Source organism: Lepidochelys kempii, chromosome 3, assembly GCF_965140265.1.
Source record: "Lepidochelys kempii isolate rLepKem1 chromosome 3, rLepKem1.hap2, whole genome shotgun sequence".
NCBI lineage: Eukaryota > Metazoa > Chordata > Testudines > Cheloniidae > Lepidochelys > Lepidochelys kempii.
Genome location: NC_133258.1, coordinates 102,620,606 through 102,644,813, shown reverse-complemented (window position 1 = coordinate 102,644,813; position 24,208 = coordinate 102,620,606). Strand labels below are relative to the sequence as shown.

At 42.4% G+C, this 24,208-nt stretch overlaps 1 long non-coding RNA gene across 1 annotated transcript; it reads right to left on the bottom strand.

The window, feature by feature from the left end:
• Positions 1-8,426: 8,426 nt before the first annotated feature.
• LOC140908258 (uncharacterized) lies at positions 8,427-20,569 on the bottom strand. The gene is made up of 3 exons (XR_012157815.1): positions 20,487-20,569; positions 12,926-13,016; positions 8,427-9,191 (listed from the first exon to the last, which is right to left on the bottom strand). It is a non-coding gene; the product is annotated as an uncharacterized lncRNA (long non-coding RNA).
• Positions 20,570-24,208: the final 3,639 nt, after the last annotated feature.

Sequence of the window (24,208 nt, the reverse complement as noted above, 5' to 3'; positions counted from 1 at the left end):
TCAGTTATTGCCAGCTTTCCATGCCTTTCTCCCCAAGTCCTCATAGCCCATTGTTATAGCCAGGTGTCGATAGGGCAGTTACCCTGATGGGGTGATCCCTTGAATGTAGAAAGCTGGTGCTGCTCCCACATCCACTTCAGAAAGGGTGCTTTGATCTGCTGGTAGCTCTCTGTTCTGTTCCTAGCACAGAGCTTTGATCAATCAGCAGTAGGAGTAGAGTTCAGATCAAAGTTCTCTCGGGCTCTGCATGCAGCTGTTCAGCCCCTAAACTCAATTACTCCCCACACTGAGGGGAGGTGGAAAAGAATGATAAGACCAAACCCTTCCCTCTTAGTCTTTTCTGTAGGGAGATGCAAAAAGGGGAACCCTCTGTTCCTTTCTAGGGGCTGAAGCAAAGGTTGGAGGAGACTGAGGACGAAGAAGATGCTCCTACCCACAGCTGGCTTTTTGCCCTATGTTTGTCATTCATTGTAAAGGGGAATTATAGAGTTGAGTCTGTAAGGACTCAGGGAATTATAGACAAGTCAGCCTAACTTTGATACCTGGAAAAATACCAATACTGGAAAAATAATTAATCAATCAATTTGTAAGCACCTAGAGAACAATGGTAATAAGTAATAGGTGACATGGATTTTTCAAGACCACATCATGCCAAACCAACCTAATTTCCTTCTTTGTCAGGATTACTAGCCTAGTAGGTGGGGGGGATGGGAGACAGTAGAGAGCATACAATCATAGGACTGGAAGGGACCTTGAGAGGTCATCTAGTCCAGTCCCCTGCGCTCCTGGAAGGACTAAGTATTATCTAGACCATCCCTGACAGGAGTTTGTCTAACCTGCTCTTAAAAATCTCCAGTGATGGAGATTCCACAGTCTCCCTAGGCAATTTATTCCAGTGCTTAACCACCCTGACAGTTAGGAAGTTTTTCCTAAGTCCAACCTAAACCTCCCTTGCTGCAATTTAAGCCCATTGCTTCTTGTCCTATACTCAGAGGTTAAGAAGAACAAATTTTCTCCCTCCTCCTTGTGATATGATATATCTTGATTTTTAGTAATGTTTTGGACACAGTCCCACATGCCATTCCCATAAGCAAACTAGGGAAACTACAAGGTGGGTACAAAACTGGTGTAAAGACCCTACTCAGAGAGTAGTAATAAGTGGTTGGCTGTCAAATTGGGGGGGCGTATCTAATGGGGTACCACAGGAATCTCTCTTGGGTCCAGTACTAGTCAATATTTTAATTAATGACTTGGATAATGGGGTGAAGAGCATGTTTAGAAAGATTGCAGGTGACTCCAAGCTGGGAGGGGTTGCAAGCACTTTGGAAGACAGGATTAGAATTTAAAACCACCTTAACAAATTGGAGAACTGGTCTGAAATCAAGATGAAATTTAATAAAGACAAGTGCAAAGTAATACAGTTAGGAAGGAAAAATCAAATGCACAACTACAAAATCGGGTATAACTGTCTGGGTTATAGTGGACCACAAATTGAATATAAGTCAACAATGTTGTGCAGATGTGAAAAAGGCTAATATAATTCTGGGGTGTATTAACAGGAATTCCATAGGTAAGACACAGGAACTAATTGTCCCACTCTACTCAGCACTAGTGAGCTCTCAGCTGGAGTATTATTTCCAGTTCTTGGTCCCACTGTTTATGAAAGAGGTGGACAAATTGGAGAAAGTCCATTAGAGAATCACAAAAATTATAAATGGTTTAGAAAAATTATTAATGACTTATGAGGAAAGGTTAACAAAATGGGCATGTTTAGTCTTAAGAAAAGAAGTCTGAGTGGAGAGCTGATAAGTCTTCAAATATGTTAAGGGCTGCTAAGAGGATGGTGTTCTCCCTGTCCACTGAAGGTAGGACAAGAACAGCCAAGGAGATTTATAATTAGAAAGTTTTTCATAATATCTAACTAAGTTAGTTAAACTCTGGAACAGGCTTCCAAGGGAGGTTGTGACATCCCCATCACTGGAGGTTTTTAAAAAAAGTTAGACAAATGCCTGTCAGAGATGGTCTATTGTTACTTGGTGCTTCCTCAGAGCTGGGGCTGGACTAGATGACCTCTCGAGGTCCCTTCCACTCTTGTGTTTCTATGATTCTATGATATTCTTGAAAATATATACCAGCCTGCTCTCCCCAGAATGATTGGGTCAGTGGATCCACATAGTCACAGAGCCACTGGCCGTATTCCCAGCTCCACCTACCTTTAAAATTCTGCTTCCTGCTGGCAGGCAGTGATCCTGAACCCTTTGCACAGATGCCTGCCATCTTACTTCTCTCCCTCTTCAGAGGCTTCATACTGGTTTTACTGTATTTTGGGTCTTCCACGTGTATGAGTGATTGGGTTTGATGCTTAGGCCAAATCCTCAAAGGCATTTAAGCCCCTAATTTCTATTACTGGAGGTTAGGAGCCTAAATGCCTTTGTGAATCTGGGCCTTAGTGCTCATGTGGTTGGTCTCACTCCCACTCTCACACACATGAAAGATGATGAGACATCTGCCAGAATCAGATTTTGCAAATATATCTCTGTGTTAACACAGAACCACCCTTAACTTGCTTCACCCTTCCCTAAAAAGGATTAAACTGGGGCAGATTCTCCTCTTCATGCATAGGCATTACTTCTATTCAGGGCTGGATTAAGGCAATATGGGGCCCTGGGCTCACCTTAACATGACCCCACTCCATGCCAAGTTCATGTTCCTGTCTTCAGACTGATATTTTAACATAGCAAGCACAAAGTGGTACAATTTTCCACTGCAGATATGACTGCATTTCATTAGTGGGTGATGGACCAGTAGAAAGATGTAGAGCAAAATTCTGCTCTTCTATCTGCAAAGGGAATCTCTAGCACACATCTGAGGTGTAGATTTTCCACTGACAACAGTTTTATGATCCAAATTTGCAATGGATGTCCATGTTATACAGTTGAGCGTTCTGCAGTACTGGCTGGAGAAAGAATTTTTGCCTCTACTCAGTAAAACAACTCAGGCATTAGGTTTTCTGGATGAAAGGACAGAGGTAGTAGATTATACATGGATAATGTTAGTGTGAGTTATGCACATGTACTGGCAGTGAAGCTGTATGAAACTCATGGCAATCTCAGGGCAGGTTTATTCAATCCTTTATTTTACTTCATTTGGTTCTACACACACCTTACTCCAGAGTTTTGCTTTGAGAGCTGGAATTCAAATCAATCCCAAAAATTCAAACTTGGAACAGATAGAGAAACATACCAAATACCACTGTCATGTCAAAAGGTGCCTGTTTGCCAGCTTAACTTCTGGCAAAGCAATCTTTGGCTTCATATTTTGGTAGGTATGGGGAGCCCATCAAATTGAATCCACCCTCCTCTGTTTCACCCCAAGGAGAACATGTTATGACATGACACCACCGGTTTTGGCATAGTTTCAGGTTGAAACAACGTGAAACCACAAAAAAAATTTTAAATGGTTTACATATAAAACCATTAACAGGGCCAAGGTTTGCTGAAGTAACTGGAAACTGTCACCCAGATTCAACAAAAAGTTTATAAATTTTGGCAAAAGTGATCTGAGTTTTCTATCTATCCATTCACTCACCCACTTAAATGGTCCTGAGCACTGTAGTATCTAAGCAGGTTTGTTGCTTACAGAATCCCAAACCAGTTCCAGACTTGTTTATGAAAATTCTGCACGATTTTTCGCTAAGAAGAGAACGTACTCCAGTGGATGTCACAGGATTATTAATAGAGACTCTTGTCATGTTTTCAAGCTTTAGTATGTCTCAGGCTTCATTTGGAGAAGTCTTACTAAGATTTTTCTTTTTAAATAATAGACTATTCCATTTGATTAAAAATAAAATCAGGCCTCAAAAATTGCCTGGATTTTGTGGATGTTTGTGCATTAATACATGACATTAACATAGCAGATAGAAATATTTTCCAAAAGTAGTTTCTGAAAACCTGTCATTGCACCATCAGGAGCTCACCCAGCTGTCAGACTCTGAGCATCTTTCCATTGCCGTGGGAAAAGATATTTTGACATCTGCAATGCACCAGCAACATTTTGCATCACAAAGAATAACAGACTCATGGGAGGAAGTATCTCCAAGAAGAATTCTCAGCTTTTTAGATTTGTCTATATGAATCCTTTACCTTTAGTCATCACACACCCTGGTAATAGTCTGTGCTTCGCTGTGACTGGGTAATGTTTATTCATAATTTCTGAGACTGTAGATATTACCCTGGGAAGTTTAAAAAGAAAAACTTTCTCAAAACATCAGAAAAGAACATGAACCTGGGAAATTTCATGGGACATGCTAATCAGATCGTTTCTCAGCTTTCCTCATAAGTACTGATTACTGCTCAGTGTCTTTGTTTGCTCTGTTTTCTCAAAGAGCAAGAAGGAAAGGAGGGTTATAGAAAATAATAGCTTGCCTGCACATTTCCACATTTTGTAAATCACCCATCAACAGCTTCTATGGACAATGTTACATTGCTTTAACTCTCTGAATATGATTGCTCACCCAGAACATGATGTATGAGTAATATGAGTAATGATTGATTTAGAAATGATGAATGAAACCTGAGATCAGGGCTCTAGAAATATATAAAGTCTCATAGTTTGGTGTATAGGTTTTCCAGATGAAAGGAATTTGAAGACTGGTTTAAATTAGAGAAAAGTAACTGACAGTGACATCATAGGGGTTCCACATTTAATTGTCCTCAATTATTTCTATATCTGATCTTCCCCATTTACAAGTCTAAAGAGGATTTTGCTAACTTGGTATTGCAATCTCTGATCTGAAAATCAACCTGAATTCTTGCTGCCTCTTGTATTTATCATCACCATTAAGAAAGATTCAGTAATCAGAATTTAGCTAAGAGGTTTGTTGCGCGTTCATGAAGCAAAATCACCAATTCAGAAGTGTATTAGCTCTGTAGTGCCTAATGCAGCAAAGACTTGTTTTATTAGTAATTAAGCAGATAAGCAACCTTACAGGGAGCTAGCTTGAGCACACACGAACTTAAATGAAAGCAGCAGTCAATTCTGCTACCCTAGTTATGTTTGCAATGATTCTCACATTTAAAAAGTTAAAACAAATTCTCAGCATTGGATGCCTGGCAATTCAGTCTTAACTTTGACTCAAACTTTTTCCCCTCCAAGGTCACCTCTCTCTCTCTCTCTCACACACACACACTCTCTGGACCGGTGGTTCTCAACTTGTTTACCATTGTGGGCTGCATATGCAGCTCTCTCTGTGTTATGTGGGCTGCATCCACACAATATTTATACTATGTGTACAGCCCTGAGGATATCAGATGACCCGCAGCTGTGTGCTGATTGGGCCACGGGTTGAGAACCTCAGCTCTGGGCTGTTTCCATGATCCTTTCTCACAGATTCCAGAGAGTCAGTCTTTTTCTAAGTCATGTCCTTTCTGCTACCATGCCTATCTTTGCTCAGATAAACACTCCTCTCTCACTGCTATTCTCACAGGTAGTGCCCTTGGTGTGCATAGACTACCGTGACAGCAGCAGAACATTCCTCTGCCACCATAGCATGTGGGATAATAAAGGCAGCCATATTTTTGATGGTACAAGCTGTAAGTTGTTTTATTTAATAAGAAAAACATGTTTTCTTGCGCTCTGTAAAAGTTTCCCCGCGGGGAGCAAAAGCACAGTCTTTTCTAAATGTGTTTACACCAGTCAAGACACCCATCAAACCTTGTTTAAAAACGGTCATACAGGTCTCATTGGTTTCTCTTACACTTGGCTTTCCTTGTATCATTGACAGGGAGCTACCGCACACAAAGAATGGTGCACAGCTGCTTAGTGCCCTTGCTCAACTCTGAAGAGGCTTAAAAAGAAGAAGGGTTTCTTCCGGCTGTGTGTACACTACTGCTTACGCTGGTATAAGTTATGTCACTCGGGTGTGAATAAGTCACCGCCTAGGAGCGACGTAGGTCACACCGACGTAAGCACTGGTGTTGACAGCGCTTTGTCAGTGGGAGAGCGTCTCCTGGCGACACGGCTCCTGCCGCTCATGGAGACTGGAGTGATTAAGTCGACAGGAGAACTCTCTCCTGCTGGCTTAGAGCGTTTGCACTAGCAGCACTACAGAGGGGTGGCTGCATCGGTGCCGCCGTGCAGCTGTAAGCTCTGGAGTGTAGCCGGAGCCTTAGGGATCACATCTGAAAGGTCATCGTCTGGTTGCATGTCAGTGGGATGGCGGTGGCTGTTTAGTTAAAATCTGAAGACAAGAGGGGCGGGAGGGATGGTGACCAAAATTATAATTTTTAGATTAGAAGAAGGGGATTCTTATAGAATGCAAAATCCAGAGGCACTTTGAAATGAGTATTAGCAGGATGCTTTAGCGTCTATAGTTGAAGAAAAAATAGCTCCACACCACCAACTGTCTCTGTGATTCCAGTTCAGCTAAAGGGTAAGATGAGAAAGAGCTGTCTTGGTTGCTTATATAGTCCATGTTGTTGCACTTATGTATTGTAAAAAGAACTCCTGGGTTTGACTTGTGCATATTTAAAAGATGGTCGTTTCTTTCAGTACATGATGGATGGTATGTAACATAACATTATCCCATGCAATGTGATGCAACATTGCATAAAGCTATTACATCTGCCCCTGAGCACCAGGGAGCATAAAAATTGGTTTTAAAGAGCTCTCTTCATAGTCAAAATACATTCCAAAGTACTTTTCAAACCAAAGTGCTGGGTTGGATGGAGGCAGTCACAGTGGTCATTACACATTCAGCAATAGCTTATGCATAGCCATGGACATCAAAACTTGTGCTTTCTTTGATATAGGGAGAGTCTGTTGGCCTGATCGGTGGCACTGTAATGTTAATCTACTGTGAATATTTGCACTTATGGAAACGTCAATATATTTGATGTTTTCTTGTTTAGTGACATTATAAATAAATAGGGGCATGTTATATTTGATCAGTGCGAGCCAATAATAGCATCTTATAACAACAGGAATTAAAACACTGGTGTTTCATGTGGTCATAGTTAATGTTCTACAGATAAAATCTTGACTCCCCTAATTGAAACTGACATATCTGACAGGATTAGGAATATATATTGGAATCGTTTTATCTCTTCCCTTCCCTCATTTTATAGCACATTTAGTCATAAGCAACCTTAACCTTCAGTTTCTTTTGAAATATGATATAGGTGATGACAAGACTATATGTGCAGTTCAAGGGCCATATTCTTCCCTTAGCAACTATTACATGGAGGTCAGTCAGGGCAGAATCTAGCCCAGTCTTCATTTGCTGCTGGAAGCAGAAAACTATTTTAGACAGCATGCATACCGAAAATTTTACCTGAGTATATACTGATTAACATGAGGAACAACACTGAATAAAACCATTGCACACAATTCAGATTCCAGTCCATTCAGATTTCTTGAATGATCACAAGGCTGGGCTGATATAATATAGTAAAGGACAACTATGATTTAAGGGTGTGCATCACAACTAGTTTTGTACCTATTAGGAATAAGCCATAATTTCTGGCCAGATTTTTGGCTTAAGTATTATAATTTGGAACGATAAGGCATTAACATTTATGACAATATGTTGCTCCGCTGTTTACATGTTTCAGGGAAACAAAGACAATCCCTGCCCTGAAGAGATTATAATCTCTATTCAACCATGACAAGACAAACGAGCCGTAAACAAGAGTGGTAGAAGGGGAAAGAGAGAACGAGGATTATAATAAGATCACACAGTTACTCAGAATGGCATTGAGATGGGGTGTACAAACCCCTCACTGGGCAATGGGGGGGCTAGGAAGCAGCTCTTGTCAGGCTCCACCCAGCCATGCCTGAAGAGCGTTTTCTCAATGATGGTGGAGCTTAAAAGGGTGCCACAGGGGGCAGACCTGCACTAGTAGCTTCTGCCAGAATACAGTAGGAGCCCCACACTGCTCTAAACTGGACCTCAGCTCAGAGCTGTAGGCCACTGCATACGGGACAATAGAGCATCTGCTTGTGAGTGAGGAAGGGAACATCCTGACCCTTTTCCGGTCGGATGTGTGGTGGGCCAATAGCCAGGTCTTTGTCGTGCCTCTGGAGGGGCAGGGACACAGTATGAAGTAACCCAGAGAGTAGGCTAGTTGGTATCCTTACCCAGATTGCACACCTGAACTGCCCACCCCAGGGCCCTGGCTTGAAACCTGGTGGAGTGGGTGGGTCCGGGTTCCCCTATCGCCAATCCCTGAGCTTGAGCCACTAGATGCTATGGCTAGGTCTAGGGAGGCATCTCCCCATCACAGGCATACACACCTCTTCACAGTTCCATTACATTTGGTGGTCCCTGTCACCCACCCCCTTCCTCCCCCGGTATTATGAGTAATAAAGAAACCAGTTTCAGGTGGACCTGAGATTTAGGATTTACATTTTTCTTTAAGAAATCCAGAGCATGTTTTAAAATAGTATCCCATTTGTAAGGCAATTGGGGATGTTTAATAGATACTTGTCTTTTTTAAAAAATAGCAACATTAATTTAGTGCAGGTGCACAGTGGTGGAACTGGCCAGTGCATAAGCAGAGAAGGTACAGAATAGGCAACATTTGAATAAGCATCCTCACTCTGCTCTAGTAATGTGCCTAACCCTGATTTAGATGGAGAACAAAGAGGATGGTTCAGTCTCTATAACCCTTCAGTCCACGGCATCCCTGCAGAAACTGCCAACAAAGTTTGCCTTCTGGAACCAATTCATTGGGGTGCTGGGTTTTTGTATGTTAACGTATGTCAAGTATCACGTGTTCTGAGACCACCAACTCATTTCAGATCTGGCAATCAAATGCAAAGTGGTTGTGGCACAAAGACACTGGGCCAGATCTTCATCTGGTGTAAATCAGTGTCACTCCATTGCATATATACCAATTTATACCAGATGAGGCTCTGGTCCACAAAGTCTGTAAGTAAAGAAGAACCGTGTACTACTGAGGCATAAGTAGCAGATGTAATAATCAGTTGTGAAAGAGCCTCCAGGTCTTCTCACCTGGGAGGAGAAAGCTTGATTTTGTTGCACCACAGGGAAAAGGGTGAGTTCCATGAGAGCAAAGAAAAGTTTTGACTTGTTTCATGCAGGTAGTTTTATAAGTGACAATGTACCATACAAATCTGCCCTTGGTACAAATTCCAATGAAGAAAGCTTCCATCAGTTAAGACCTCAGCTCCTGAGGAGGTAAATAAATAAGCCAATAGTTAAACATTTGCAAACTAAATTTGCAAATAAATCCCACCCTTTATTTTAAACCATGTGGCCAATTTCTAGCCTGGCGTCCTACAGTCTGTGCAAAGTGGGGTGCCAAGACAATATGTTAATATCCCACTTGGTACAGAGACAATTAAGGAAGCAACCAGGTAATTCTTAGAAACTTCCTGGGAAGCATGAAAGGGAAAGCAGCGGTGTCCGGTCACACCTTACCTTAATCCTGATATAGACCTGATGAAATCTGCATCTGATTCTGTACAGTATGCCTAATTTTGTGACAACATCATTAACAAATTGGGCTGGCTGACACTTGTAAAATGGTTTTAACTCTGCATGTGCTCCATTATTGCATGTTTCACAACTTTTTGAATACCTCCCTGCTAAGATTTTATGAAAAGGATCCAGTTAATTACTACTGAACTAGAGTGGGTTTCTACCATCATGATCAGCGTTACTGCAAAGGGATTTATAATGACAATGATTCTCTTAATGTGCTATCGGCTTCATCTTGTATTCCCAAGAAATGCATTTCCCAGCATAGGTAGATTTTAAATTAATTTATACATGGAAAGTGTGTTTTTTCCCCTAAGTCAATTCCTGTCATGCCGACAGCAATCTTATTATATGAAACACTGATAAGAATATCCATCAGGAATGTATTTGATGTCTGGTTTCCACCACTTCAAAAATATTGAAAAGGCAATGAAAGGAATATGTGTAATTAAACACTAAGTACATATTGCAAAGTAGAAAATGATGTAACCCATATCATACATGCTGTAAAACACGGAAAGCAGAAATGTTATAAACAAACATATACCCACTATAGTGAGTGCTGTTGTATCCACAATAGTTAGGGCTGAATTCTGACTTCCATTGTAATCCCTCCTTTTCAGTGACTTCTTTTTGGCAAACAAATTCCTGTAACATGGAAAGTTCTCTGCTTGGCTCAGCCAGGAGAGGAAATTTTTTAGAATGTTTGAGCAAAATTAACTCTGGTTTCCTGGTCAGATAATGCCCAGTTATGCATAGGTGCACAGATAAATACAGTCTCTCTCTTCAAAATTCCTGCTGTGATATCAGTTTCATATGGTATTCGTCACTACCACTCTGTGAATCAGCTGCTCTGGTTTACCTTAAGGCAGCTATATTTCAGTGATGGGAAATGTGACCCTTATACATCCCTTACTAAAAAGGGTTTACTGTATTAGTATATTTTGACTGGACCATTACCATACAAATCAGAGAAATGGAAGACCTCTTAGGTCATCTGCTCCATCCTTTCCATGTCCTTGTTCTCCACAAGCAATATAGTGTGTGTGATGCATGTAAAACACTCAAACACCTCTCCTTTCCCCCAGGAAAAGGCATCACTATGGCAAACTGGCTAATACATAGTTGATTTAGTTTCCCAGCTGGAGATTGCTAGATCTGAACCTGCTTGCGACAAGAAATGAAGACTAGCAAACCTCGACGTAGTGCTATTATAGGCCGCTGCCTCACGAAAAAGGATTCCTATCTGATTTTAATGCCATGTGCTATGGTCAGCAGTGTATGACTCACTGTTATAAAGAGATAGTGACATATATTAATTACCCTCCCTGAATCTTGGATTTACAGGAGTGAGTCGTAGGATAATGTAATTTCATAACACTTACCTCAGAAGTATCTTAATGTGTGGCCTTATACTTTCACTATTTTACCCGTTCACATGGCTGATTGGAGAAGATGATTCATGGTCACAAACAACCTCACATTATTAACTAGTAATAATTAGTGTGATTTATATGGTGCCATAGGCATGCATAATGAGGGCACTGTACCTAGGGGCTTGCAGTTGGCTGCATACAGATGTGACAGTCATATCATGAACTCACGGTGAGTGGGGCTAGTGACATGACATGCAAGTACAAAGGCTCTTGGAAGCATTTTATTTATCCATTTGTCAATGATTCCAGATCATACATTGCCCCACTGCACACTAGAGATCAGTCAGTGGACAGGCTGGGGTCAGGGGCACTTTGGAGGAGGGGTAACGGGGTCAGAGATAGGGGCTGTATTCACTTTCCTAAGCATCTCCATCTGCATTTGGTAGGAAGAGCAGGCACCTGCTGGAGTGCCTCAGGGCATGAGCAGGGGCAGAGCCATGAAAGAGTTGCAGAGCCTGTTTAGGGGAACATGCCTTCTATGTGGATGGTCCTGTGTCCCTGAGATATGTTCAACTGTGCCACTTTTGACAAGTTGTTTAATCTCTGTGCCTCTCTGACCTCATCTGTCATAAAGTTTGCACAGCTGTGTCAATTGCTTTGAGACCTAGAGATGAAAAATGTTATCTAAGTACTAAGTGTTATTGTTTCCGTTATCTAGGTCTTATGTGATCCTCATTGTCAGAGTTTCTGAGCACATCACAACCACGAAAGGATTTTATCCTCCCAATACTTCTGCAAGCAAAGGAAGTATTATTGTCATAATCTCCATTTTGAAGATGGGAAATGGAGGCACAGGGTAGGTTAAATTATTTGCTCAAAGTCAAACAGCCGTCTGACTAGGGAATGAACCTCAGATCCCCTGAGTCCCAGCTCAGTGCATTAACCACAAGACCATCCTCACTCCTGTACTCCAAGTATGCCAATGGGCTGTACTCATCTCCATTATAATGTATATCTTTCTTTCTTTTCATCCTATTAAGTGAGCACCTGGACTTTAGATAGACAGCTCCTGAGGGACGATTAGTGGTAGAAGGTTCTAGCTGAAAGAAGTGTGTTTTGAGGAAGGATTTGAATGATGAGTCAATAGATAAAACTTTGGGGAAATTGTGGGCCACAATTTTGTTTTGGAAACCACAGCTTTTAACACACCTCACAACTTTTTATCATTGCTGCATATTTGCATGGCATTGTGTCCCCATGTGCCAGCTAGCAATGCCACTCACTCAGATTTGGCCAGGCCACCCTGCCGAATTTGAGTGAGTGGTGATGCAACCTGGCCCCACACCATAACCACTGCTTTAACAAACTGGGGCCTCAATCTCTGAACCAAAAAATCATGACTTTCATACAGCCTTATCAACAGGTGCATTGGAGGAGGGAAGCTGCTTCATTTATAGGAAGAAAATTCTTGCCAGGCTGTATCGCCTTTCTCTTTTTAAAGGTTAGTAAGATCTGGAGTTCAGAAGTGGTGGTGGTGGTGGGGAATATTGAGTTAAGAATATAAAGTGTGTCTATATAGGAAAGAATATATTATATTTCAAACTATCTCTCTCTCTAATTACCAGCATTTGTGAAACACCTGTTACCTGTTCCAGCTAGATCCCATTAGTTGTCATAGCAACTAATGGGATCTAGCTGGAAAGAGCCTTCAGTTCTCCACCCTACTCTTTGGTTTAACTGTTGGCTTCTCCCTTTGAATGTGCTGCTATCTTTTCTTCTGCTCTGGTTCTTTGAGGAATGGTTTGATGAAGAGGTGAGTCCTGTGTTAAGAGCATTTACTATATTAATATTTGCAATATATTACCTACTACAATTAGAATTGTTCTCACTTCATGCTGTTTGGGGCATCATGCTATGTATATATGTTTGTATATTTTTCTGGTCCCTGCATGCATATTACTCACAAGAATGCTAATGGAAAATTAGACACCAGTTCTGAGAGGAAAGTAAAATATAACTAACCCTAATTAATGTAAGTTCTACTCACATCTGGCTGATTTAGAAAGAAATTGCTCTGCCTGTGAAAGTGTTTTTTTCTTCATGGATTTCTTTTAGGTGGCAGGGAGAACCAGGGCAGCCTGGGAGGAACAAGAAAGCACAGCAAGTAAAGGTGGTGAGGTGTACAATAAAGCCCAGAAGGTGATGTTCATAAGCTGGCCTAGTCCTCAGGGACAACACAGCACAGTCACAGTTCATGCTTTAATAGTAGTGACACACTCTCATGATGACAGGTTTCAGAGTAACAGCCGTGTTAGTCTGTATTCGCAAAAAGAAAAGGAGGACTTGTGGCACCTTAGAGACTAACCAATTTATTTGAGCATGAGCTTTCGTGAGCTACAGCTCACTTCATCGGATGCCAGTGAGCTGTAGCTCACGAAAGCTCATGCTCAAATAAATTGGTTAGTCTCTAAGGTGCCACAAGTCCTCCTTTTCTTTTTACTCTCATGATGGTTTGCCTGCTGATCTGGAAAATTATAGTTCATGTCACAGCAGACTTCACTGGTTGCTGCCCATAACCATCCCCTACACAGACTCCTAAATCCTGTCTATGTGTTATGTTATATGTGGTATTTTTACAATCTAGCCATTTTTAAAAGAGCTACATGGGTGGTTACATTGGATGTATCGGAGTAAGCTACATAAGCGTAGACCTTATTGCTGAGTTACTGGCCCTAGTTTGGGCAACTTTTGTGTGGCATAAGCCAGGAGTAGAGTGCTTTTATTCAATAGCATAAAGGCTGAGTGTACTCTTTGGTGAGCTTGGCACTTTGATGTGCAAAGTCTGGGGAGGGGAATGACTGTATCCAATAGTTCCTTTGAATAGAGTCATTGTTAAATGAACAGTACATGAACACAATGCACGTGTACCTTTTGCTGTACCAAACACGGTACTCTAACTTTTCAATGCAGGAAACATGACATATTTGGAAAGGAGGCACGCACAATTAGCAAAAGCTAATGTAGCAGAAAACTAGGCATGATGTGAAAATAATATATCAGGCAACAATTTCTGTGGCTTTGTTTTTATGCTTTTCTGCAGAACCAGTCCTGGGGTTGTGAAATCAAGTGCACCCACATCTTGAATACTGCATGCGGATCTGATCATTTCATCGAAAAATATATATATATTGGAATTGGAAAAGGTTCAGAAAAGGGCAACAAAAACGATTAGGGGGATGGAACAGCTTCCATATGAGGAGAGATTAATAAGACTGGGACGTCTCAGCTTGGAAAAGAGATGACTAAGGGGGGATAGGATAGAGGTCTATAAAATCATGACTGGTTTGGAGAAAGTAAACAGGGAAGTGTTATTTCTCCTTCTCATAGCAGAAGAACTAGGAGCCACCAAATGAAATTAATCGGCAGCACGTTTAAAACAAACAAAAGGAAGTATTTTTTCACACAATGCACAGTCAACCTGTGGAACTCCTTGCCAGAAGATGTTGTAAAGACCAAGACTATAACTGGGTTCAAAAAAGAACTAGGGGTTGGTCCTGCTTTGAGCAGGGGGTTGGACTAGATGACCTCCTGAGGTCTCTTCCAAACCTAATCTTCTATGATTCTATGATAAATGAATTCATGGAGGAGAGATCCATCAATGGTTATTAGCCAGGATGGGCAGGGATGGTGTCCCTAGCCTCTGTTTGCTGGAAGCTGGGAATGGGCAACACTGGATGGATAACTTGATGCTTACCTGTTCTGTTCATTCTCTCTGAGGCATCTGGCATTAGCTGCTGTCAGAAGACAGGATACTGGGCTAGATGGACCTTTGGTCTGACCCAGTATGGCCATTCTTATATTTTGAACATTGTTTCCCTTACCCTTGGGACCCCAAAATGCTAGGGCTAGGTGCAGCAGCAATAACAACGTTGTCATATTTTAAGGAAGATGGAAGTGCTGAGAGCAGTGGGGGAAATGCAGGTGTGGGAGGGTATCTTAAGAAACTAGTGCATCATCCATACAAGGCAATTGTTGTATTACCCCTAAAACTCAGTTACACTAACACTGATCTTCTGTATGCTTCAGAAGCAACAGAAATGAAAGTGTCCAAGTTAACGACAGAGAGTAAGTTTGATCCCAAATATGATTAACATAGTGCCTGCAAGCTGAAGCCTGAGGGTGACCTCTACTTATTTGAGGATGGATGAGCTTATCGCAAAACGCTCGGTCTGACCCAAAAGCTGAGCTCTTGGGTTTTCCTTTATTAAATTATTGTCTAACATTTATATTACAGTGATGCCATTGGGAGTTGGGCATCTGAGTGTCAAGGACAGGAACACTTCTGTAAGCTGCTTTCAGTTAAGCCTGCAGCTGTTAGGGGACGTGGTTCAGACTTGGGTCTGGGTTTGCAGCAGGCTAGCGGGTCTGGCTCAAACCAGGCAGGGCACTGAAGTCCTAAGCTGACTGGGCAGGAAAGCAGGGGCAGAAGCAGTCTTGGCACATCAGGTGGCAGCTCCCAGGGGGTTTCTGTGATCCAACCCGTCACGGTAGTGCTGTTTGAAACAATACTGTGTTAAAGCACACTAGGGAACACTATAAAAAGATTCTTTGTATACACTGTAATGTGTAGAGAGTCCCAAACACACTCCTCACAATTTTTTTGATATCTACATAGAACTCAAAAATAGCTAAAATTAAACCTCAAAACTTGAAAATAATAAGCCCTGAAAAGCAGAAGCCCTCCATATAAAGAAAAAAGTCCCTTCTCCAAGAAGCTTGCAATATAAGAAAAGGGACATACCTAGAGTATCCAGACAGGAGTAAGGTCAAATACATACATTCTTTAAATACATAGATACACCCAAAGTTTGAAAAGAATATTTTTGAGTAAATGCCTCTCAACTGGCCACCACTCCTCATCTCTTTTCTTATAGGCCCTGTGATAGAGATGACATGTGAGTTCAGATTTGTCGGAGAAGCTTAGGGAGGATATTACACATGTAAAATCCAGCAGCATGGGACAAGGCCCTGTTATGTCTGTCGGAAGCTGACAAAAGGGCAGACAAGGTTGGCATCATTGACAGAGCTGAGGGAGTGACACCATCAGAGGCAAGAACAGAGCAGAAGGGAAAGGTACAGTTGTGAAGGGCCTTGAAGGTCAGGGCAAGAGGATTGAACGTGATGTGGTGAAACAGGAAGGGGAAGTCAACAAATGGCTACGCAGGTGGTGTCGGAGAGAAGGCTTTGGATTGTTTGACCATGGGATGGTGTTTCAAGAAGGAGGAGTGCTAGGCAGAGATGGGCTTCACCTAACGAAGAGAGGGAAGAGCATCTTCAGAAGCAGGCTGGCTAACTTAGTGAGGAGGGCTTTAAACTAGGTTCACCAGGGGAAGGAGACCAAAGCCCTGAGGTAAGTGGGGACGTGGGATACCAGGAGGAAGCATGAGCAGGAGAACGTGAAAGGGGAGAGCTCCTGCCTCATACTAAGAAAGCAGGACAAACAGCAAGTTATCTCAAGTGCCTATACACAAATGCAAGAAGCCTGGGAAACAAGCAGGGAGAACTGGAAGTCCTGGCACAGTCAAGGAATTATGATGTGATTGAAATAATAGAGACTTGGTGGGATAACTCACATGATTGAAGTACTGTCATGGATGGATATAAACTGTTCAGGAAGGACAGGCAGGGCAGAAAAGGTAGGGGAGTTGCATTGTATGTAAGAGAGCAGTATGACTGCTCAGAGCTCCGGTATGAAACTGCAGAAAAACCTGAGTGTCTCTGGATTAAGTTTAGAAGCGTGAGCAACAAGGGTGATGTCGTGGTGGGAGTCTGCTATAGACCACCGGATCAGGGGGATGAGGTGGACAAGGCTTTCTTCCGGCAACTAATGGAAGTTACTAGATCGCAGGCTCCGGTTCTTATGGGAGACTTCAATCACCCTGATATCTGCTGGGAGAGCAATACAGCGGTGCACAGACAATCCAGGAAGTTTTTGGAAAGTGTAGGGGACAATTTCCTGGTGCAAGTGCTGGAGGAACCAACTAGGGGCAGAGCTCTTCTTGACCTGCTGCTCACAAACCGGGAAGAATTAGTAGGGGAAGCAAAAGTGGATGGGAACCTGGGAGGCAGTGACCATGAGATGGTCGAGTTCAGGATCCTGACACAAAGAAGAAAGGAGAGCAGCAGAATATGGGCCCTGGACTTCGGAAAAGCAGACTTTGACAACCTCAGGGAACTGATGGGCAGGATCCCCTGGGAGAATAACATGATGGGGAAAGGAGTCCCGGAGAGCTGGCTGTATTTTAAAGAATCCTTATTGACATTACAGGGACAAACCATCCCGATGTGTAGAAAGAATACTAAATATGGCAGGCGACCAGCTTGGCTGAACACTGAAATCCTTGCTGATTTTAAACACAAAAAAGAAGCTTACAAGAAGTGGAAGATTGGACAAATGACTAGGGAAGAGTATAAAAATATTGCTCTGGCATGCAGGAGTGAAATCAGGAAGGTCAAATCACACTTCAACTAGCAAGAGATGTTAAGAGTAACAAGAAGGGTTTCTTCAGGTATGTTAGCAACAAGAAGAAAGTCAAGGAAAGTGTGGGCCCCCTTACTGAATGAGGGAGGCAACCTAGTGACAGAGGATGTGGAAAAAGCTAATGTACTTAATGCTTTTTTTTGCCTCTGTCTTCACGAACAAGATCAGCTCCCAGACTGCTGCACTGGGCAGCACAGCATGGGGAGGAGGTGACCAGCCCTCTGTGGAGAAAGAAGTGGTTCAGGATTATTTAGAAAAGCTGGACAAGCACAAGTCCATGGGGCCGGATGCGCTGCATCCGAGAGTGCTAAAGGAGTTGGTGGATGTGATTGTAGAGCCATTGGCCATTATCTTTGAAAACTCATGGCGACTGGGGGAGGTCCCAGATGACTGGAAAAAGGCTAATGTAGTGCCCATCTTTAAAAAAGGGAAGAAGGAGGATCCTGGGAACTACAGGCCAGTCAGCCTCACCTCAGTCCCTGGAAATATCATGGAGCAGGTCCTCAAGGAATCAATTCTGAAGCACTTAGAGGGGAGGAAAGTGATCAGGAACAGTCAGCATGGATTCACCAAGGGCAAGTCATGCCTGACTAATCTAATTGCCTTCTATGATGAGATAACTGGCTCTGTGGATGAGGGGAAAGCAGTGGACGTGTTGTTCCTTGACTTTAGCGAAGCTTTTGACCCGGTCTCCCACACTATTCTTGCCAGTAAGTTAAAGAAGTATGGGCTGGATGAATGGACGATAAGGTGGATAGAAAGCTGGCTAGATTGTTGGGCTTAACAGATAGTGATCAATGGCTCCATGTCTAGTTGGCAGCTGGTATCAAGTGGAATGCCCCAAGGGTCGGTCCTCAGGCCGGTTTTGTTCAATATCTTCTTAATGATCTGGAGGATGGTGTGGATTGCACCCTCAGCAAGTTTGCAGATGACACTAAACTGGGAGGAGAGGTAGATACGCTGGAGGGTAGGGATAGCATTCAGAGGGCCCTAGACAAATTAGAGGAGTGGGCCAAAAGAAATCTGATGAGGTTCAACAAGGACAAGTGCAGAGTCCTGCACTTAGGATGGAAGAATCCCGTGCACCTCTACAGACTAGAGACCGAATGGCTAGGCAGCAGTTCTTCAGAAAAGGACCTAGGGGTTACAGTGGACGAGAAGGTGGATATGAGTCAACAGTGTGCCATTGTTGCCAAGAAGGCCAGTGGCATTTTGGGATGTATAAGGAGGGGCATTGCCAGCAGATCAAGGGACGTGATCGTTCCCCTCTATTTGACATTGGTGAGGCCTCATCTGGAGTACTGTGTCCAGTTTTGGGCCCCATACTACAAGAAGGATGTGGAAAAATTGGAAAGAGTCCAGCAGAGGGCAACAAAAATGTTTAGGGGACTAGAACACATGACTTATGAGGAGAGGCTGAGGGAACTGGGATTGTTTAGTTTGCGGAAGAGAAGAATGAGGGGGGATCTGATAACTGCTTTCAACTACCTGAAAGGGGGTTCCAAAGAGGATGGATCTAGATTGTTCTCAGTGGTAGCAGATGACAGAACGAGGAGTAATGGTCTCAAGTTGCAGTGGGGGAGATTTAGGTTGGATATTAGGAAAAACTTTTTCACTAGGAGGGTGGTGAAACACTGGAATGTGTTACCTAGGGAGGTGGTGGAATCTCCTTCCTTAGAAGTTTTTAAGGTCAGGCTTGACAAAGCCCTGGCTGGGATGATTTAATTGGGGATTGGTCCTGCTTTGAGCAGGGGATTGGACTAGATGACCTTGTGAGGTCCCTTCCAACCCTGATATTCTATGATTCTATGATTCAAAGTGAGGAATGCCAGACAAAGAAGTTTATCTTTACTCTGGGGCTACAAATGTATCCTTCTAGCACAGTCCATCTTATTAATTACAATCCTATGACATTCATTCTTGCATCTAAAGATCCACCTTCTTCCCATGAGAGCAGTTAGTGACTTTGGTAGTTGTTGTTACGTTCCCAATATCAGGCTGCATGGAGAAAAGAGCTAGCTGAGTGGTACAGTTCTTGTATCTTTTCAGGGTCTGACTGTGTCCCCACTGAAATCCACCTCAGCTCCACTAGCTTAGAAAGTTGCAGTGGAGTGAAAAGCTAGGAACTTGACATGAGGTGGTAAAATCTGCCTTTTTCACAAAAGATTTTAGAAAATATCCCCTTATGTAATCTTGCATGTTTCACTCTAAGGAAAAAAAGAGACATTTTCCCCAGTAGTGAATCAGAATCCACAGAGAGGAGACTGACAAAGAAAATCACCCATGTCCCAGAAGAGGAGCGCTGTGTAGCTCAAAATCTTGTCTCTCTCACCAAAATAAGTTGGTTCGATAAAAGATATTACCTCATCCACCTTGTCTCTCTAATGTCCCAGATGTCATCATCAAAATACCCACAAGTAAAGTTATACTACGAGACACTCACTGGGTATGTCTACACTGTAAGGGGCCATGAGGGAACTGGAGGTGAGGCAGGCTGAACTGATTCATAGATCCCAAGGTCAAAAGGGACCACCTTCTAGTCTGACCTCCTGTATAGCACAGGCTATGGGGGAGCTAGGCAGAAGCTGAAGGTCGGGAGGGTGGCTGGATTGGGGCTGCGTGGGAGCTGGAGGGAAATGCGTTTTGGAATTGGGAAAGGGGTCCTATTCTTGCACCAGGGTCATATTTTCAGGTAGTTCCAGAGAGATAAAAAGAGATCCAGTTTTAGTGATGTTTCTAGCAGAGCAGTGCAGACCCAGAGGGGCTGGATAAGCTTCAGATGAGCATCCAACCTCATAGCTGTGTATGTGAACCAGACTGAACCCAACCTCTAAAATGCATCAGTTTCTGCTGCCTTTGAGGGGATCAAACAGTCTGGAATGTTAGCAAAACCATGCCAACCCCCACTGGATATCAGATGACACAGGACTCTGACCTGACTTTGGGGCTTCAAATTCCCATGATTCCCTTACACATGCTGCGGGCCACATCCAGGAGCCCTTATTTAGTTCTTATTTCAGCAAAACACTCACATTTAAACATCTTCAGAGTCTGGTAAACCACTCACCCCTTTGCAGCTCTTTGTTAGTGTCACTTCCTCAACGCTGTGAACATCCCCATCTCTTCTGCCCATCATGTTTGGTGCACATGCATCACCCGAGCACAAGTTACATAATGTTTTTAAATGCTTTTGGTTTCCCTAATAAACCACATTTGGCACTGAAGTTGTTCACTGGGTTATTATATAACAGGGCTGGGCCTTGGATGTGCACAGACAATGAAGGTATAGTTTTATGAGGACTTGAAGTACTAATTTTGCAGAATGTTCTCCTTGTCTCATGACTGCTCCCAAAGCAGCCAGGTGGAAAAAAGAAAAGAAACTCTACAAAACAATGAGGATTACATCAGTATGAAGATCAAACATCCAAAGAGAACACAGCAGTATAAAATTGTGACTCATTCCAGTAAAATCCAAAATGCATGGGTTCACTCACTGAGCCAGTGTATTGTACAATTATATGAGGTGCAGGGACTGGTAGGCAGCCCTTTGTCAATTGGTCCTGCTCAGCTGTGGATTCTTTGCTTGATGATGATTAGTTAACCCCTTCCAGGCAGGCTCAGCGGTCAGAATTTTTTTTATAGAGCAGATGTTAATAGTTTATCTGATTAATTTAGCTCCCTGCCCTGTTTTCAGATTAGCTGGGAACAGACTGCAGGTTGGATTTGAAGTCAGTAGAAGTATTCTGATATTAAAAAGGTGTGAAAGCAGAATTGGGCCCTTTCAGTTTTACACCTGACGCTGAATTGTTTTTCAGTGAGCAGCTGTGACCAATTTCAATCAAATTCAGAGATGGTTCATTTAGTCTCTTCACTATTCCTTATTGCTTAATAACGAAGTGTGATTGGTCAACTCAGTCACATGGGATTTTTTTTCAGCTCACTCACTGAGGAACAGAAATTCTATGGGAACAGAAATTCATTCATGCAAACGAGCTGCAGCCTCATTTTCACTTAAGACCGTGTCCAAGATCTGATCACACAAAGCCCCGGACGTGAAAAGAAAGCTCGTTGAACTGAAAGGAAACCAGAGTAAACAGCAGACTCATACAAAAGGGGACTTTATGCTAAAGGCAAGTTATACATTTAAGGGTGAAATGCACACTCTCAACATAGGCATTTGGAAAAGTGGGCGCTCACTTTTGCCTGTGTATGTTGGAAACTTTTATCCTTAAAGTGAGGTTATGGTGAGAAAAGTGACTTTGTAAAAATTTTACCTTCTTATACAGCAGCTCAGCTTTCTTAGTACCCTGAGATTAATCTACTTCATCTAGTGATGAAAATAAGTTTTGTATTACTTTTAATAACAATTAGCATATCAATGAGAACGTGAGCTGGAATCTATTCCATTCTGGCTCATGATTCATCAACAGAATGATTAACAAAGTTCCAGCTACAAGACCAAATTTGCCCTCAGCCCCACCTTGGTAACTGCTATCACTGAAGATAGCTGAGGGCATAATATGAAAACAACAGGGTTGCCTATAGAAGGTGACCAAGGGCAGGATTTTGCCTTTCAAGCTTAATTATTGATGGTGATGCACGAGCTGAAGTTTCCTTTTCAGGCCACAGGTTGACTTTGCAAGACTGGCAATTAGAAAAGCCATCATTTTACCTGCAAACTGATAAGTCTGATCTAGGAATCACTGAGAGGCAATAAACATGGAATGCCATAATGCCAATTTGAGAGGCTGCTTTTCAGAACAAGTACCACACTGTTAGGTCTTGTAGTGCCAAAATCTGCCTAACCACAAAGACATGTCCAGCTATTTCTTGTCTTGTTGTACAAGAATGCTGTGCTAATATCAGTGCAGAGTGGTCAATCCGCTGAACAGCTGGTTTTCAGTGAGATACAAATATTGAGATTTGAATCCATGTATGCACCAAGACTCCCATTGACTTCAGTGGGCTTTGAATCAGGACCCACAAGGTATGCCAAGAATAGACTGACTTCACCTTCCAACAACTAACCCAGACTGGTGTATAAAGCAGGCTGTGTAATTGCTTTTACTTGTGTTACAACAAAAGAGGTTACTGAACCATTTCCAATCCTCCTTTTGAGCCAGACGAGCAAGCAGTTAATTATGAGAGTTATTGCTCATGACATTTCAAAATAATTTAAAAAAAATCAAATCCCAAATGTGACTAATCCTGGAATCCATGGGATGAATGGACTATCCCAGAGTAAAAGTAAATCATGGGCGATTATCTCCTTCATGTGAGAGACAAGTTCTAACCGTTACCAAACAAATCCCTCTGACTCACTAGGGTTGCTTGTATTACTTCTGATCCTCCCAGCATGGAAAAGGCTGGGTGGTTGAGGAGCTACAAGTTTATTTTTCTACGGAATATGAGAGTGTCAGCACTCAGAAAAGTGGCTGCCATGAGCTGTAGGTTTCCCGAATGGGAAACATAACTTATAACACAGAGAATGGCAAGTACTTCACAATGTGTGGTATGCCGCCAGAATATTTTTTCTCTGTTTTACATTTTTTTTTTTTTTAATTCTCAAGAAAGGTATTGGCTGGAAAGCCCTGGAAGCAGGTCCTCCCCTATCCTAGGGATGACAAATATTTGCTCCTTACTTGACTTTTATATGTACACCTGTCATTTGCAGTTATTTGTACCCCAGCAAGTATTAAAATGGACATTGAATATTTGTAGCTACTACCATATGTCTGTTGCATTTATGCCAGATTCTGGGGCTTCCTTGGTACTTGCAGCCCAATATGCAAGGTTTTTCTGAACCTCCATTTCCAAAAGTGTGGTGCACCAGGGAGTTGCCTCAGCCTTTGAATGCAGCTGCAGTGGGATTCAGGACAGGGGTTATTGGATCCCACCTCCTCTGCTCCCCATCCCAGTGCAGAAGACTCCTCTACCATTACTCACATCCACTGGCCTTCCCAGCTCCAGAATGATCCTTTCCTTTTCCTTTTCACTGCTAGATCTCTCCCTCCTTATCCCACCCCTTCAATGCATCCCTCTTGTCCCTTCTCATTGTTGGCTCCCCATTTCACTCTATTCCAGATCTCCCTCCTGTTCCCTCTTCCTGGTGGCTCCTTCCCTCTGAGATTCCAGCTGAGGTTTCAGAACTTCCATCTCACCTGGTTTCCTTTCCGGAGTGGAAATTAGTGTGTATTGCGATGGTAGTTTTATAACATGGATGCTTTTTTAGTTGGGATTGGACTACATCCAGCTTTAATTTCATATAGGCCACAGAACATCCACCCGATGATAACTCTATGTCACTACTAAAGTGGTGTGAAATATTTTGGCCGAAAGCTTTTTCAGAGAAAAAGGCAGATTTGGTGACACTTAAACCTTTCATGAATTTGTGTCAGTTCTGTTGAATTATTCATGTAAAAAAACTTCCCAAAAACTCCAAAAAAATTGAAACTTTCTGGACATTTTCAAAATGAAATGTCTTGATTTTTCATTGAGAAATTTCCTTCAACTTTATTTAAAAAAAAACCCTGCTCAAAATAGGACAAAATATTTTGTTTAACCACAGATGAACTATTTCAACGTTTTGATTTGCCATTTTTTTCCCCCAAATTTGTTTTCTGGTCAACCTGAATATTTTTTTTTTATTTCTTTAAAAAGAAATTACCAGTGAACTGAAAAGTCAGTTATTCGCATGGCTCTAGTTGCTACCATATTTGAATCAGTGACCTAGAAATTAATGGTTCTGTATTCCATTACCATTTCCTTGAGCCACTGAGCCTTCCTGAT